The 19005-nt window shown below is 43.9% G+C and overlaps 1 long non-coding RNA gene across 1 annotated transcript in view; it reads right to left on the minus strand.

Moving 5' to 3' along the window:
- Nucleotides 1-1073: 1073 nt before the first annotated feature.
- The window catches only part of LOC113604540 (uncharacterized), a 92323-nt gene continuing 74391 nt past the window's right edge, over nucleotides 1074-19005 (minus strand). The window contains exons 2-3 of the long non-coding RNA XR_003426519.2: nucleotides 8719-8754; nucleotides 1074-5099 (exon numbers count right to left, since the gene is read on the minus strand). This is a non-coding gene — a long non-coding RNA (uncharacterized LOC113604540). The remainder of the gene's footprint in view (nucleotides 5100-8718; nucleotides 8755-19005) is intronic.

Here is a 19005-nt window from a genome sequence, read left to right on the forward strand (position 1 = left end):
TTCACTCTTATGTGGATCCTGAGAAACTTAACAGAAGACCATGGGGGAGGGGAAGAAAAAAAAAAAGAGGAAGAGAGCCAAACCATAAGAGACTCTTAAAAACTGACAATAAACTGAGGGTTGACGGGGTGGGAGGGAGGGGAGGGTGGGTGATGGGCATTGAGGAGGGCACCTGTTGGGATGAGCACTGGGTGTTGTATGGAAACCAATTTGACAATAAATTTCATACTAAAAAAAAAAAAAAAAACCTGTCCAGGAAATATATCCTTTCTACTCAATGACTTTTTAAAAGATTTTATTAAGTAATCTCTACACCCAACTTGGGGCTCGAACTTACAACCATGAGATCAAGAATCTTAGGCTACACCAACTGAGCCAGCCAGATGCCCCTACTCAATGGTTTTCTTAATGGCATCTGGAAACTTGTCTGCTGCCCCTTGGTTGGCAGAAGTGGCTTCTTCTATTTTCTTGACATTTTAAAGCCAAACTTCTAAAATTGTCAAACCATCCTTTGTTGGCATTAAATTCTACAGCTTTATATCCTATCTTTTTACCTTTATATCTTTTTACCTGCTTTTTGCTTTAAGTTGTCATACAATAACTTTGCTTTTTCTGGGATAATATTAGAATCTATAGGTATGCCTTTCTTGTAGCAATTCTGCACCAACATAAATACTGCACCCTCAGTATGAGACAAGAGATATTTTACCAAAAAGTTCAAGGATTTTGTGTTTGCTGGTGCAGCTGCAGTGGTGGCTTCACGAACTTCCTTTTATTACAGAAGTCCTCACACTGGATTAATTTACCTTAAAATAGTGGGCAACTGCAGGTGTAAACTTCAATCTGGTGCATATAAGCATTTCACCTTAATCTTATAATGTCGTGACTTTTCTCTGCTTCTTCCAGCATCACTAGTAGCACTTGATATGGGTCCCATGGTGTTATTTGAGGTTTATGGTAGTGCACTAAACCCAATGAAAAATATGCAAGAAACACAAGAGATCACTTTTAAGTGCAATACACAATTTATTGCAGAGTTAAATTGCCGACGTGGATTAGTGTCACATGGCATTTTAAGCAGATATTCACCACACTTGAGCTCACTGCAATAGCAACAGGAAGTGGCTATAAAATTATTACAGCAGTACAGTATACTAAAGTTTATGCAGTTACAACTTAATACCGCATCTTTATATTTCTCTCAATTGCAAATGGCACCATATGCTGTCTGGTAGTGTTTGTGTACATAAGTTTTGATGGATTTTTAACTTCTTAGATTTTATATATTTTACAGTAGTGATAAAATGAGGTGCCGTCCACAAATATCTTACTCATTTGCGATATACCTAACTTAATTTTTTCAATGCTTCTTGGCTACATGGTTCATCCGCAAGTTTTTTTTTAAATTGTAACGAATCTCCAAAAGTTTTCCAATGCATTTGTTGAAACAAGGCTGTGTATCAACGGACCTTGCAGTTCAAACCTGTGTCGTTCAAGAGTCAATGGTACCAGTCTTCAGCCTTCTACTTCTGTTGCTCCTATGGCATCCAGTTACAGGATAGGCACCTGACAATTCCTTTCTACAGTGGGCTCAATCATATTCCTGACAAAGAAATCAGCCCGGATGTTGATTATGTGGGTAGCTCACCAAGATGGGTATCACCACTCTAGGTAGGGAATTGGAAGGGTCAAAAACAGTACATTGAGAACAAATGAGCTGGGACTAGTACTCTTAGTTCATCCAATATTACCTATACTGATCCAGAAACTTGGTCTGTGGTACACACCATCAATAAGACTGGGCATTGGTATCCTTTCTGTCAAACTACACAGGCAGCCCGTTATACTGCTGACCATAATGGCCCTATAAATATTACCATCAGAGCCATGGTGGCGATGCCAGATTTGGAATGGGTTTCATAGGTTACCTCAGATTACAAATGTCAGATTACAGACGTTCGAACACCCAGGCATCCTTATATTGGGAACAGGACACATTGCTGATCACTCGACACACTGCACAAGAGAAGTGTGAGATTATAAGAGTTGGTCACAAGTGTTGGATTGTTAGAGGATGTCATTGAAATGATTACACCCATGAGCTAGACCTGGAAATTGGAGGCTCCTCACAGCACCTCGTGTCCTTGAAATGTGCAGCCCGCTTACCTTCCCTGCTCCCAGAATCCACCCCAAGGACATAGCCTTGAGATGGTCTCAGTGACTGAACTCAGTGAAGACTTATATATAAACTATTAAGATTTAATGGGCAGATGTGGAAATCTACTCATCTTCTGGTCACCCAAGACAAGCTTCATATGCAAGTCCCCTTGCTTATGAAACCTGCCACCTGTCAAGCTGGAGTTCCCTGCCTTTCTTCAGTCTCTCCCTACCCTCTGCACATAGGGCCCCATTTCAGATTTCACCCAGGAAGCTCCCATGGAGAGTATGAACAATGATTTGCAAACATTTTCTCCTATTCCATAAGTTGTGTTTTCATTTTGCTGATGGTTTCCTTTGCTATGCAGAAGCTTTTTAGTTTTATGTAGCTCCACTTGTTTGTGTTTGCTTTTATTGCCTTTGCTTGTGGTGTCAGATCCAAAGGGGGAAAAAAAGTCACCACTAAGACCAATGTTAAGGAATTTACTGCCTGTTTTCTTCTAGTTTTATGGTTTCAGGTATTACATTCCACATTTTTTTTTCATTTCCTCATTTGGAGAGAGAGGGGGTGGGGGAAGAGAATCTCAAGCAGGCTCTACGCTGTGAGCGCAGAGTCCGATGTGGGGCTCAATCTGATAAACTCTGAGATCATGACCTGACCTGAAATTAAGAGTTGGATGCTCAACCAGTTGAGCCACCTAGGCCCCCCTCCAAGTCTTTAATACATTAACTTTTGTGTATGGTGTAAGGGGGTGGTCCAGTTTTATTCTTTTGTATGTGGATGTCCAAAATGATAAATACTGTATGATCTCACTTATATATGGAATCTTAAAAGAAAAAACCAATTCTGATAGTGATTGCCAATCTGTTCAAAGGCAAGGATTTTGGGGTGGGTGAAATGAAGGGGGTTCAAACATACAAGCTTCTAGTTATAAAATAAGTCCTGAGGGACGTAATATTCAGTATAGTGACTATACATATTGCATCATGTTACTCCATTGTATTACTGCATTGTATTATACTGCTAAGAAGGTAGACTTTAAAGTTATCATCACAAGGAAAATATATTTGTAACTATGTATGGTGATGAATATTAACCAGAATTGTGATTTCATGAGATACACAAATATCAAATCATGTTTCACACCTGAAATATATGGCAATATATCAAAAACTTTTTAAATGAATAAATCCTTATTCATACAACATGATAAGTATATCCTTTTAATACAGGTGAAAGAATATTTTATTAAGAATACATTCATATACTTTAAAACCACAAATGGCAGGAAAAAAATCAATGCAAAACTGATAATGGTTACTTTTACAGGGAGTGAGGGTGGGAGCAGAGGTACAGGTAATGGGAAGAGTATATGTGTGGATGTAACTTATTAATAAAACCCAGATTGAAGGATTGCATAGTAGGGCCATTTTTAAAAAAAAATTATCTAAAGGTTATAGAAGATGATAGTATGTCACAGAATAAAGGTTACAATGCCTACCACAGAATAAAGTGATAGTGGGACCTTGGATAGCTCCCTAAAAGGTTGCTTCCTGGAGGGCATCCAACTGCCCCAGTTACAGCTGCCAAAGGCAAGCAAATCAGCTGTCATGGGAGGGAACCCATTGCTCTTATCTGGCCAGATAGGGGTACAACTCATGAACTAAAGAAAATTGAAAGAAATCCATGAACTAAATAGACAATCTTTATTCATGGATAGGAAGACTCCATAGTGTCAAGAATTCTTCCCAACTTGATCTACAGATTCAGTACAATATGTTGGTAGTAGGGAAGGCTATGCATGCATGAGGGCATATGAGAACTCTATACCTTCCACTCAATTTTGCTGTAAACCTAAAATTTCTCAAAAAAAAAAAAATCCTAAAACAAACCAAGGCAACAGTACCATGAAATCCCAGAGTGGATTGATGGATGACTCCCTCCTTTCCCAGCAGGTGGCTTTACAAACAGTCCCCACAGGGCTCTGATTCTAGAATTTGCTGTCGAAGACCTCATTAGAGGCCATATTTTGCCCAAAATTTGAGATTCCTTGTCTACCATGCCTACCACAGGGATAGTGGGACCTTGGAGAACTCCCTAAGGTGGCTTCCTGGAGGAGATCCAACTGCCCCCAGTTACAGCTGCCCAAGGCAGGCCAAGTCAGCAGCTGTCATGGGAGGGAACCCATTGCCCTTATCTGGCCAGATGAGGGCACTACTTAAGCTCTACAACTTCCGACAAGTGACAGCTGTTCAGAGCCTCCAGCACCGGTAAGAAATAAGTTGAGTTGATACATTCTCCATTCAATGGCACAGTTAAGACATGACCATAATTACAGGTCTCTGTCTTTGGTGAGGAGTTTGGAGAAGGTTAAAGGTACAGGTAAAAATGCAAGGAAGAAACCAACATACACTATGCCAACCTGGCCTATTTTCACAAGACTTAGCAAATGCTACTAACATCAGGACATTGTCAGTAGTTCAGTTCCATAAAGAATCTTAAGAGTCTTTAAGTTCTGTCAAAATGAACTTCATGTTTGGTATACATTATAAAATATGCATGTGACTTTTCATACACACACACACACACACCCTTCACATCTTCCTTCATTTTCTGTTTCTCCATACCCTTCCAATCATACCCATGAATGTTCATGGTGTTGTTATAAGCAACAGGAGCAGCAGCATCTTGTTATCACAAGAATCAAGGGGACCACACCAATGGCCCCAGAGGTCTGCTGTGGAGCAACAAGAGGCGAACAGCCAGGAAGAGGAGGAGACAGGGCCCCTCCAGGCTGCATTTCAGGGGATCTGCTCCAGCAGGGACTCCACTGCAGGTGGTGGCCTCCTTTCCTGGGTGCTGGGCCTTGGCTGCTGCATAAGGAGGGAAAGTTTCTGCCGCTGAGGTATTGGGCTCCCTCTAGCACAAGGATATCCACTTCCTATGGGAAGAAATAGTTAAGAACAAGATCTCTTGCCACACCAATCTATCCACCAAAGGTGGGAGAAAACCTGAAATTATTAAATACATTTAAACCAGACAATCATCACAGACAATCCACTAATAAGATGGCAAAGACAGAAGGATCCCACCCTTTTATTCAGCCAGAGAATGACAACCCAGTGCATCACATTTTCTCAAGATAAAGCACAGCTGGTTCTCAAGCAAGAAGACTTGACAGCACCATTTTTCACAGGTTTTTTTAATTTCTTAATGGTTATTATTTTGAGACAGTGCAAGCAGGGGAGTGTTGGGGAGGGTTAGGGAGGGCAAGAGAGAGAGAGAGAAAGAGAATCTCAACCAATTGGGCCACCCAGGTGCCCTATACATAGTTCACCTTAAATTCACCTGGTGACTTGCGTTACCACTTATGTTTAATTACCTTTACTGAAGGGGAAATAATTTTTTTTATAAATAAAATATTGAAAGTAATGGCCAGTTTTTTTTAAATTGGCAATTCTTTACATTGCAAAAAACAATGAGAAATGGAAAACAATACAACAGATACCACAGAAATACATAGTATAATACTGTTTATAGTAATCTGTTATCACACCAAGATAACTTCAGAAAAAAGCAGACAATTCCTTAAAAATGCACAAGTTACCAAGGTTGAATCATGAATCTTGAATCCAAAAAATAGGAAATCATCTTACATCAGTAGCAAGAATGAAAGTTGAATTAGGAATCAAACATCTTCCAGGACAAAAAAATCTAAAACTACATAGTTTCATTGAATTCCACCAAACATCAAAAAACAAAAAAAATTAATGACAATATTTATCAAAATCTTACAAATTTGGAATAGAGGAAACATTCATAATCATTCTATGAGGCTAGTATTAACGCTGATACCAAAGCAGAATAAAAACAATAACAAAGAAGTCTAGTTTGTCTGATGTTAAGTATTACTTTTGACATTCGTTTGCATGATAATTGTTTCTCAACTTCCTCAATCTGCAGGTGTCTTTATGTCTAACATGAGTCTCTTGTAGGCAATATATAGATGGGTCTTTTTTTCTTACCCATTGACACCCTTTTTTTTATTGGAGCCCTTAGTCCATTTACATTCAAAATAATTGATATTTATTTATTGCCATTTTATTACTTGTTTTGTTGTGGTCTCTACAGATTTTCTCTGATCCTTTGTCTTGGTCACTTTTGGTCTCTTTTTCCCCCCACTCATGTAGTCATCTTTAATATTTCTTGTAGGGCTAGTTTAGTGGTCACAAACTCCTTTAGTTTTTATTTGGGACACACTATCTCTCTATTCTGAATGAGTAGGCCTTTCTAGGTAGAGTATTCTTGGCTTCTGTATTTTCCTATTCAGCACTTTGAATATATCATGCCATTCCCTGCCAAGTTTCTGTTGAGAAATCTGCAGTTAGCCTTATGGGGTTTTCTCTTAAGAACTTCTTTTGTCTTGCTGCTTTTAAGATTTTTTAATCACTTTGTTTTACAAATATGCCTTAATGTGGGTTGCTTTTGTTGATTTTGATGGGAGTTCTCTGTGCCTTCTGGATCTGGATATCTGTTTCCTTCCCCAAATTAGAAAAGTTTTTAGCTATTATTTCTTCAAGTACATTTTCTGGCCCCTTTTCTCACTCTTCTTCTGGGACTCCTAGAATATGAATGTTATTATGTTTGTTTGATGGAGTCACTGAATTTCCCAAGTCTATTCTCATGTTGCATAATTCTCTCTTGTTCAGCTTCATCATTTTTCATTATTTTTTCTTCTATATCACCTATTCATTCTTCTTCCAGACTGCTGTTCATTGCATCTCCAGTCTGATTCACTGCATTCTTCATTTCTGATTTTTTTAAACTCTTATCTCTGTAGTAAGGGTCTCACTAATGTCTTCCATTCTTTTCTCAAGCCCAGTGAGTATCCTTATGATTGTTGCTTTAAATTATCCGTGAACCACGTTACTTATATCTGTTTCACATAGATCTCTGGCCATGTCCTTATCTTGTTCTTTCATTTGGGATGGATTCCTCCATCTTGGCACTTTGTCTAAGTCTTTGCCTTCTTCTATATGGTCTCCTCTCCCCCCTTTAATTGTAGAATTTGTTCTGTCAGTCTTCAGGTCAATTTCTTGGGTATTTAGGATGATTTGATCTAGTTGTGTTTGTGGAATGAGACAAGCCTAGGGTCCTCCTACTCTGCTGCCATCTTCTTCTCCTGGAAAAATAATTTTTAATATTTTAAGAGGTATGCTTGTGTGTTAGAGCCAGGCACCTGCTGGAGTTAAGGCTCTACCCTCCCAGGATGATGGTGGCATAGGGGGTTCCACCTTCCTTGATTACAATTAAGAAGACTTTCTGTGTGAATAATTTCTGAAGTTTCTCAATGGCATATTTGAAGTTAGAAGGACACTCTGTGTGAAATGCAGTTTCATAGAGATGGCTCCCAGGTACTCTATGAAAAGCTGGCAAGAAGGTTATTTTGCTTTTAAAAATATTATATACCAAAGGACAGAGAAAGAATTTGCAGATACAGGTGTTCTTTAAAAAATGCTCTGAAAGAAAAAGGAGGGGTAGTATATTTCCTGTTTGGCACCAGAAAATGAATTTATCTTTCAATTTGCACTAACCATTATACCTGAAGATAATTCAATGACCCCTCTTCCTGGCTGCTCTTCAACCTCACCCCCACCCCCCAATTCAGCCACTCCTTCCTCCCCTCTGTAAGTCTGTTCTTGGATTCCCGGCTGCCTTCCCCTCCTCATATTCTCATCCCTATTTCCTTACTTTAGGGAGACCTCCCCCCACTCTTTGCCTGGATCCCCTCCTCACTGCATCCTGGGAGCTTAGCAGGCTCTGAGCTGGGCACCCCAACCTGCTTCCTGCCTCCCGATACTGTCCTTCATCTTTTTGCCCAGTGTCTGAGACATGCAGATAATGTCATTCATCTGGCTTTTTATGTGTTTGATGCTGGAGGGAATCTGGATCTTGTTATTGCATCATAGGCAGAAGGGGAAGCTCTGTGAGAATTTTGAGGTAAATTATTGATTCCTAACTTGGGACTGAGGTTCTTCATTACTTTAAAATGACACATTTCTCGGTTCTTAGTGTTAATAAAGTCATTATTTTCAATATTATATTTTAATTTATAATGGCTTGCCTGTGAATCTGCTATTTCATGTTAAACAATCTATTTTTTACATTAGGTGACTCTTCACAGAAATCTAAAATTCTAACATAGGGACCCCTGGGTGGCTCAGTCAGTTAAGCATCCAACTCTGGATTTCGGCTCATGATCCCAGAGTTAGGAGATCAAGCCCCATTTTGGGCTCCATGCTGGCAGCACAGAGCCTGCTTGGGATTCTCCTCTTTCCCCCCTCCCTCCCCCCTTTCTCTCTCAAATAAGCTTAAAAAAATTCTAACACAGAATGGAAGAAAAAGAAACAAGGTTTTCTTTGTGGTCACAACAATTGAACAGACACTTTTTTTTTTCTCTCTGTATTTCCAGTCCTAGCCTCAACACCTTCATCAGCCCTCAGTTCCTCTCCCAGCCCACAGGGCAGCTGCGAGGATGACAGGCCTGTGACTCCACATACCTGGAGCTCTGACTTCGTCCACAAAATCCTGGCGACCTAAAGGAGAACAAGGCCTTTCATGAGGACAGTTGACACTCCCTGAAACAAAGGAAGATCCCTTCTAGATCAGTAATTACAATTAACTGAAGGCTTTCAGACTTCTATTCATTATTAAGCAACATCCAGGCACAGAGATGCTTCCTGACATACCCGTGAGTAGAGGTATTGGACATTGCTTCTCCTAGTGATGCCAGTTCCTGACATTCCTATTTAAAGATTTATCATCTCCCACCAGCAGACATAAAGGCATGTGTGGGCCTTGTCAGTGTAGAAGGGGAATCTCTGAAAACCACTCAGATACAGAGTCATGCCAAGGTGCATCCACATTTCTCTGTCCCTTCTAGACCAGTCCTTGGAGAGACCAGGAAACCTAGAGTTTCTTACAAGAATAGGGAATCTTTGGAAATGAGTTTCATCTTGAGACAAAGGAGAATAATCCTGTCCTGACAAAGATGATTCCTTTGTGCCCAAGCCCAGGGCCATAGAGAAGAGCTGGCGACGGTGTCCCCAGATGCTGATGGTTTTGTAGGACTTACATGGGACTATACAGAAGGCCAACAAATGAACCCTGGCCCATAGTTATGGAGAAGCCCTGCAGTAGACCCTAGGTCTCAGGTAGGTTTCTTCTGTATTGACCTTTATGGCTCTTAAGTGACCAACATGGGCTGGGCCAGCCATCACACTGTGCCCTGAGCAGAGTGCAGAATTAAAAGACCAGCTTCTGCCCGTGGTCCCATCTTCATGAGACTGGAAAGGACTTATCACAGAGTTTGTCCTTCTATAACTGGGGCCCAAAGCAATGGTGCTGAGGACCTCATGGCCCCTGTGGAAGGCAAGTTCAGAGGCAGTGATCCAGGAAGAGGGTTTGGGCCATTTAAGCCAGCCCTGAAGGGGTCTGTTCCACTCAGCAATTTCCTGTGCACATGACCTTCTCCTTCCCAGGACCAGCTCCAAGCCCATCCACATTCCAATGTCAAGCTCCGAGTCCCGTGACAAGTGAAATATATTGAAGACATCCAAGTACTCAGATGGGTTTCATGAACTTTGGGTCCTGCCTGGTCATCTCTGCATTCATTTCCCATACTTGTGCTGGCAGACCTTATGCCCCAGCAGAAGATGTGGACCTCTCCTGACTCTGAATCAGGTCTTGAACTTAAAGACCATTTAAATGTGATGCTGTCTGCACTTGAGACAGTTGAAAAATCACAGTTCCTATGCACATGATTCCTTCCCTTCCACAACCCGAGGTCATGAAAATATCATGTGAAATTGTAAGAAGTGGCCCTCATCACTTTTCATCCTGGTGTCAGTGGCTTGGGTGGGACCCAGAATTATACTGAGAAAAAAATATAGAGGCCAAGGGACAGAGAGGGAGCTCAGATTCCAGGTGCCTGGAGATATGCCATCCCTCCCTCCCCACTCTCTTATTCATTATTAGTGCTCAGAGGCCCAGTGACCAACATGTGAAAACTTGTACATTCAGAGAGGAGAGGCTTCAATCCTGCCTTCAGCATTTTCTAGCAGAAGCAGCATCTTCCTTTAACATTATTGATCCTCAAAACCATTTCAAATTGGAACTGAAATTTCTAGAAGCAGCAGAAGCTTTGGGATAATATTATCTTTATAAGTATTTGTATCTCTTATATTGCAAATTCACTGTCTTACACCTATTTCTGTACATTTTCTGGGAGAAACCTATCAAAATGAGTGTTTTTGTAGAAAATCTTGACTTAGCTAGTCTTTCTTTTGAAAAACTTTATTATACACAATCACATTTCTATTACCAAAAAAAAATTAGAAAATAATTAGAATTGCAATCTTTTGGGAAAAGAAAAGATTTGTAGTCCTTTGACAAATGCTCCATGAGGATTATAAGCTTTGAGAGAACAGAGTTGCTAGAGGGTGCCTATGAATGGCAACATTTTAAAAAAATGAACATTCTTGGGGACAGGAGCCTCTGTCTAGTGTGTCTAAGGCCAGACAGAGGGATTCTGTTAGGAACTGATGAGGTAGGCAGTTTATTCACAGATAAGTGACTGGAATGGGTGCAGGAAGATCTGCTGGGACTTGAGAGCAGCCACCTGTCTGAGCCCCTCCCCCCACCCCCGGTGGGGCATCTCAGTCTCAGTCTCAAGAGTTCCTAGGTCAGGCCCTAGTCCTCTGCCCCAAGTCACAGGGATTCTCATAAAACTCTTCAACTTCTCAAGAAAAACAAAAACAGAAAAACCTGACCATTTGAACCCTTTTAAAGCTGAGCTTTTCCATCCCGATTGTGGATTAAAACCACCTGAGACTTGGGGCGCCTGGGTGGCTCAGTAGGTTAAGCGTCCGACTTCAGCTCAGGTCACGATCTTGCGGTCCGTGAGTTTGAGCCCCGTGTCGGACTCTGGGCTGATGGCTCAGAGCCTGGAGCCTGCTTCCGATTCTGTGTCTCCCTCTCTTTCTGCCCCTCCCCTGTTCATGCTCTGTCTCTGTCTCAAAAATAAACGTTAAAATTTTTTAAAAAAAAACACCTGAGACCTTTAGCACTGACACTATGGATCCTTCCTGGATCATCACATCAGAATCACTTGCAAAGGGACCCCATCACCACTGTGAAAGCCTCTCCAGGCAGTTCTAGTCTACTGCCTGGGTGGGACTCAGTTACTAAATTCCCTGATCCTTCCTGCAGCACAGTGGGGTGGGAAAGACCAAGGAGGCCCCTGCATCAGGTGTAGCTCATGAGAAGGTATGTTCCTCTAAAGGAGATCTCTACCCAGACTGTGTTGGATCACTCAGACACTTTTTACAAACACGTATCCCTGGGCCTCAGGCCCAAAATAATTAAGTCTGAAACACTGGGATGGACTTTTAAGAAAGAAGTCCACTGTAGCATCAGGGCTGAGAAACCATTCTACATCTGATTTCACTTACAGACATGATCCATGATCTGACTGAGCTTGGAGACCAGTGGGAGAGGTGTACTTGGCCAAGGGGCTGCACTGGGATTTACTAAGAGTTGGCTGTGGCCCAGGACAGAACGAGGGGGCAGTGCCTAGGAGGGTGTCCTCTGAGAAAGCCTCTATGCACAGGTGTCTGACACCTGAGTCAGAGGAGCCAGCTCAATGACTGGCATTTGTTGGTGATGAACAGCTAACACAGAAGGAGCAAAGTTTCCAAGGCAATGTCTTCCTGAATACATCGAGCACGCTTTTGCCTCAAGAACTTTTGCAGTTAACACATAACGCTCAATATTGCTCTGCGATCACTGCCTTCATTGTGGTCAGACACACCCTCTCTGTTATAGGACCTCATAAACTAGTATTGGATTGGGCGAGTGATTTAGGAGATGTCACTCAAGTCCTGAGTCCTTAAATTAACCACATTGGACTCATGAATTTGCCTGACTCAGGTGGGTGAGATAAAAATCCTCCTTTGCAGTACAAGATACCAAGACTCAGGGATGGGTCCAGATCAGGGCACGTGGGAGTGCTGAGACACCCCCCACCACCCACAAACCCTCTTCCTGGAACTGAGGTCTTGATGCCCAGGACTCACCCCTGGGGCAGACACAGGTTCTGAAGGGAATCATCCTACTGCGGGCTGACCATTCTGCCTGCATGTGAGATGGGTCGAACTCAATCACATCCAAGCCCTTTACTAGCAGCTGGGTCTCCGCCTGCAACAGAGACAGCCAACACAAAAGGACAGAGGACAAACACATTCCTACACTAGGGAACTCCTGACTCCCTAAATTCCAGAAAATCAGAGTGTGGGCTCGAAGGGCCCTAAATGCATCTCCAGGCAGCAGCAGGGCTGCATCACAGGGAAAACTAAAAAATGGAAGGAAATCCAGGGAGGCAGCTTCCTGTGGCTTTATGGAAAGACAGCTGGATTATCTTATTACACATTTTTACATCTAAGAAATATGTGCTGTGCACAGTTCTGTATTTTACAAATATGGATGTTTTTGATCCTTGAGACATGCCTGGTGGACGATGCTATTACTACCCTCATTGGCAGAGCAGGTGTTAGCCACCTTGACACAGCTGCACTTCTCAGAGCTGGAGACAGACTCTCAGCAGTGAGGCCCCAGCACACAAAGCTGCTACATGCTGCTCCTGACACCTTCCTAGGCTGGTCCTGCAACATTCCTGATGTTAAGGGGACTGTGGGTCTGCTCTGATCTGTGGGCTCCCTCACTCTATTCTGCATCTCTAACATTCCCCTTAGGTCCTGATGAGGTTCTTGTCCTACCTCCTGTGCTCATGCTTGACCACAGCAGTCTATTTATCAGAGATGCTTTCAAGTCCCCTACTGATTCCACCCTCTGTCATTTCCCACCGATTCTGTTTGTAGTGAGTTGTGTGCCTGTTGATCTTAAACACACATCAGCATAGGAGATTTTTCGTGTTGGGACTTGGATAATTTGGTGCCTTTCAATAATATTGGCTTTGTTCTGTGGTGAAGTGAAGTACTGTGAAGGAGACTGATTTCACAATTTTGTGAAAACATTGTATTTTGCTTTGCTTCCGATGGTCTGAGCTAGGACTTCCAGGAAAGTGAAAGAGCAGGAAGAACTGATGGAAAATCCACATGGGGAAATGCACAAAGGTGAGGATCCTGAACAGAAGATTTAAAACACCTCCGGGATCCAGTGTTTACCACATGCTCTTTAGGAGCCACACTTAAAACAGGAATGAGCTGGTCCCACTGGGCCACATGGTGGACCCAGAGGAGAGTGCTCATACAGACATCCCCTGCCTCCTCCACAGCAAGGCAGACTGGCCCACCAGAGACCCAATCCACAATGAACACAGGTGACACTCAGCGAGCTCAGAGACCCTTTACTACCTAAGGCAGGATCCTAGCCCCAAGACAAAAAAAAAAAAAAAAAGTCAAGATGAAGGATAAAGAGGAGCTGGAAAAGAAACTTCCAGAGGTTGACAGATTTTCAAACTCATTGAAGATAATGTGCCCTCTGTGACCAACATGCCTTGGGACTGGCATGGGACAGATGTCAGGAACGGGAGCTAGACTAGACCCAGAGCTGAACCAAGAGAGAAAAGAGGAAATTGGTGGTCTAGCTCCTTTGAGAAGCACAACGTGGACAAGAAACCCATGGAAAAGGGTCCATGGTCTGCCAGGGAGTTGAACAATTCCATCCAAAAAAAGTTTGCTGGGTCTTCTGGCTGGGAAGATGTTGGGGGAGAGGATCAAGAGGAGTGGCCCCTGGTTGACCCTCCACCAGTACCTAGGCAGTCAAAGCCTTCTCACCTCCTCCCTTGTCCTTGGAATGTACACCCTGCTTAGTGTCTCCACTGTGAGGGCTGTTCCAAGGACATAACTTTTGAGAGTATAAGGTGTTGAGAACAATTAAATGGCATACATGCCTGAACCAAGTTCAAACCTCTCTATAAACTTTAAACATTTGTTAGGTGGGTGCAGAGATCTACTTGTTTTGTGGCCACCTAAAACAAGCCTCTCATATATGTTCCCTTGTTTATTAAACCTGCTACCTACTATCTGGAGTGGTCTGCCTCTTTTCTCCATCTCTCCTTGCCCTCTGTATATGGAACTTCAGATTACTTGGACCAAGAAGTCCAAGTAGATTGGGACCAACTGAGGCGCTAATTCTGAGGAAGCCAGAAGATAAGGAAATTGCTCAGTGTACCTCACCCTGATAGGGGAGCCCAGATTGAGGCTTAGTGGCTGTTTCCCAGGGAGTCAGGTTCCAGGCTTGCTGGGGGTATTGAAAAGAGGCTGAGGCTGAAACAGATGCCCGTAGACTCTAGGTACCCAAATATGGCTAGCATTCTGAAACTCTTCTGCAGAGACTGTATAGAAGCCTCAGCCCCAGGCACCACCAGGGAATCCAGGCCCTGCATCCCTGAGGACCCCCTATGCAAGTTTGGGACATCCTGAGGTGAGGTTTAAAATCCAGATACCCACTGAACCACTTTTTTCCTATCTGCCACTGGACCCCAGGGACATTTCTGCATCATGTGATAGTATGGAATGTACTCACAGTATCAAAGGTTCGCCATGGTGCTGTGTTTCAGGATGAGCCAGAGTTCATTCACCTTCCTCTAGAAACCTACCAGGGTGTGTGAGATATGCCCAGGAAGTGGACCTGACAAAGGAGCACTCACTGGGCTGAGCCGATGCCAACCAGGCTTTGCCAGACAGACCATATGGACAGAGTGGTACCCCACCTCCCCAGTCAGGTGGCACCTATTGAATACTAAACCCTAGAGGAACTTCTGGAAGGGGCACTGCCCAATGAAGTGCACAGGACCCATCCTTAAAGACAACTGCAGATATGTCACTGGGATCACCCATGTTAGACCAAATCTATCCATATTAGAGAAAATAGGTTACTTCTTTGGCCAAAGAGGCTAGGCTATCAAGAAGCTTTGGGAATACTTTCAAAATGTGGTCCAATATATAGACATTGAGTTTCCATCCAGGTTTGTGAATGGTTTTCTCGAAAGTTATTTGAACACGTGAATCTAGACTCACCCATCTTCCCTCTGGTCCACAGCACACCATCTCCCAGTCTTCCAGTCAAAGCCCAGCTCAGGTGCAGGTGTGCAAGGACTGGCAGAGGAGGACAAAGGCACTGATCCTAGAATCAACAGGGGCAGTGGTCGAGTTGGGTCCACTCCATCCACAGGCAGCCCTGGAAATCCACCAGGACACAGAGCTGCAGAGACAGCTCTCAGAAGGGAGGCTGATGGCTTCAGTTACATTCTAGGACCTCTAAGCTCAGCCCCATGCAAGTGGCTTCCCTGTGGAAAGCGGGGAGCAGCCTGGAAACTACCAACCCTCACATGGCTGGGGGCTGATGAGCTGACACTGGGTGACTTGAGTCTGAAGAGGCATGTGGATCCAGAACCTCAGGCAAGAAGCAAGTGGGATCTCTTTGGCCCATGTTCAAGGTCCATGGCCAGAAATTTCACTACCTCCCAGAGTTCTGTCACACCTGGAAGGCCATCAGCAGACAACTCAATGAACACTGCCTAAGAGAAGGCTGGACAGGGCACACCTGATTGCCAAGTGGAAACAGCAAGGTCATGAAGTCTGCATCACCTGCAATGTACTCAGACTCCCGATTCCAACTTTGAAATCGGCTGCCTTTGCCAAGTTCCCCAAGCAAGTGGGATGGGTCACATTCATGGACTGCAGTCTTCATAGCTGCAGAAGCTGCCGTAGCTGAGGCCACTCTGTCCCTGACTCCTACTTCGCTCTGTTCTTTGAACTTTAAATATGACCAGGGCCCCTCAGAGGCGCAGGGGACCCAGTATGTGATAGGTGATGAGGATCTCCAGGACCCAGTCAGGCACCCAGGGCCTGAGTCTTCCCTAGTCACCAACACGTCCATCTCCTGAGTTTATATCCAAATGAAGCTGCCAGCTCTCCCCAGGAGCAGAACTAAAATTCTCCTGTGAACCAGATCTGGAGGATTTGAGATTCTCTAGAATATCTTGATTCCATTGGAGAGACAAGACATTAGCACAGTCCCCTGTAGCCATGAACTCTTCCTTCCCCAAGGCCAGTGTCATGAGATAGAATCTACAATGGAAACAAGACAAGCTTTATCTCCTTCTCCTTGGTGGCCGTGATTAGAGGAGAGAGACTGGGAAGCCAAGGAGCTGGGAGGGGGCTCAGCTTTCTGGGGCCTGGAGATCAGTCACCCTTCTCTGGCTGGTATCTCATTCATTCTTAGTGCTCAGAGCCTCATGAACCTTCAAGGAGTAACTTGCACATTCCAAGAGGATAGCTCTTCCATCCCGCCTTCTGCATTTTCCAGCAGGGCAGCATCGACCATTCATTTACCAGTAGAGTGCCTCATCCTCTCATTGACATTGAGCTGAGGTTTCTTAAATACTCTGACTCATTAGACTGTTTCTGTGCTATGTGTATGCACACCCGTATGTTGGATATGTTGGGTCACTGTGTCTTGCATCTGTTTCTCCAATTCTGCTGAGAAGTGAATTTTTTCCCCTCCCAGTTTAGATCTCAACTTACCTGAATCATTCTCTTGAAAAGCTGCCATTAACAATTCATCACTCTATTACTAAGAAGATCATAATCACTAGGATTCAGTCTTTTGAAAAATATTGCTTTCCTATGCAGAACATAAACTGCAGGAAAACTGAGCTGGCCTAGTGGTCATCAGAGGACACCTGTGAATGGCCAGGATATGAAAAGGAACATACTCAGGGACTTGGACCCTCTGTCTTGTGTGTCAAAGCCCAGAGAGGGACTCTGCTAGGACCCATGGAGTGGGCAAGCCCCCTACAGATTAGTCAGCAATCATGGGCTCAGATACATATGAGGGGACTGGAGTCTAGTCACCATGTCTCAGCTTGTCCCCCTGGAAGGATCTCTGAACAAGTGGAAGCATTGCTGGCTGAACCCAACTAGTCCTGGGCTCCAAGTACTTGTCCCACCAAGCTGTTCAAAGATTTTTCTTCCAGGGCACAGAAAGGAAGCATCAACCCTAGGTTCACCAGGACCTGTATTCTATCTTGGCTCATAGATAGGTCTTGTACCTACAGTAGCTGTAGGCTGGTACCCTTCCCTGACCCACCACCCACCTAGAGGTCTCTAGACACAACTGGCTGCCCTCAGATTTCAAGAAGAATCCAAGGAAGCAGGAATCAACATGATGCTACTCTGACCCAGGTTTGCACCTGGATGACCCTGCAGTCAAGGCCACCTGGTCCCCACCCCTTCCCCTGAGACCTGTGGGAGGTACCAGATGCCACCAGGGGGCACTAGGGACACCAAAGGGCTGGAGGGTCTATAGTGAGGGAGGCAAGACTCCTTTAGCAAGGCACCCTCTAGTCTGGGTGAGGCTCCCTCTCAGCACAAAAGTGGTCCCTCTGAGTCTGAATCCCCTGACCCCAGCCTCATCTCACCTACACTCAGCTTTTCATCACACACTGAGACAATGTTTGAGGCAATTTTAACCCAAATCAGTTTTATTCTCTGCCCCCCTTATCCCTCTGACCTTTAGTCTCTATTGAAATAGGATTTTCCTTCTGCCATCCAGGAATATGAGGTGACTTGATCTCTCCAAACACTTCCAGTCACTTCCACAGCACTTGATAAACTGTCCTGGGCTCACCCGGGCACCCACAGTTCTGACCTGTAAAGACGTTCCTCCAGGAAAATCTAATATATTCATTCACTTTAAGTGCTTTGCCCGTAAGATACTAACACAGTGCTCCCTTGTATTCAAGTATTCAGCCAAGAACTTAAATGGATTTACCTGGGCAGATTTTAGCTCAAGTTGTTATAATTTTACTAAAAATGTTATTTTACATTGGCAAGACACACAATTTCCTTTACAGTGATCATATGCCATAAGCTTTAAAGCTAGACACAAGCATTTCCTCATGTCCTTAGAGACCTCTAAAAACACACATTCTCATCAAATCCACACACCCCTCCAGCGTAAATCTCAAGAAGAGTTTCTAGGTATGGCCCTCATCCTCTTTCCCAAAATGCTCTGATTCTTACAAATCTCTTTAATCTCTCAAAAAAAGAAAAGAAGTAAAAACCTGGCCATTTTGAACCATCTTGCAGCTGAGCCTTGCTACCTTGATTGTACATTAGAATCACTTCGGACTTTCAGAACTGCTGATATTTGGGCCCCAGCTGGATTATCACAGACTCATTGAGGAAAGGACCCTCACCAGCACTGGGATAGCCTTGCCAGATACACTAATTCTAATCTACAGCCTAGGTGTGATCAGTTCTTGAAGTCCCTGCCCATCTTGAGCACAGTGAGGTAGGAAGGTGCCAGGAAGGCCCTGCTCTCAGGTGCAGCTTATGACAATGTACATAATGTTCCTCTAGGGAGTTGATCTCCACCCTTACTGCATCACTCAGAGTCTTTTGAAAAATACAAATCCCCGCACCCCAGCACAACATAACAGCCCTGAAACACTTTGAAAAGAAGTCCACTGTAGCATCAGGGATGAGAAGCTGTTCTGCATTTGAATTCACATAGAGACATAATCCAAGAGATCACTGACCTTGCAGAGCAGTGGGAGAAGTGGACTTGACCACTTCTTTTGTGCTGAGAGGAAGCCTCACCCAGACTAGAGGGTGCCTTGCTAGAGGAGCCTTGCCTCCCTCACTATAGACCCTCCACCAGCCCTTTGGTGTCCCTAGTGCCCCCTAGTGGCATCTGGTACCTCCCACAGGTCTCAGGGGAAGGGGTGGGGACAAGGAATTGCATTGGAATTTCCTAAG

Source organism: Acinonyx jubatus, chromosome A1 (genome assembly GCF_027475565.1).
Source record: "Acinonyx jubatus isolate Ajub_Pintada_27869175 chromosome A1, VMU_Ajub_asm_v1.0, whole genome shotgun sequence".
Taxonomy (NCBI): Eukaryota; Metazoa; Chordata; class Mammalia; order Carnivora; family Felidae; genus Acinonyx; species Acinonyx jubatus.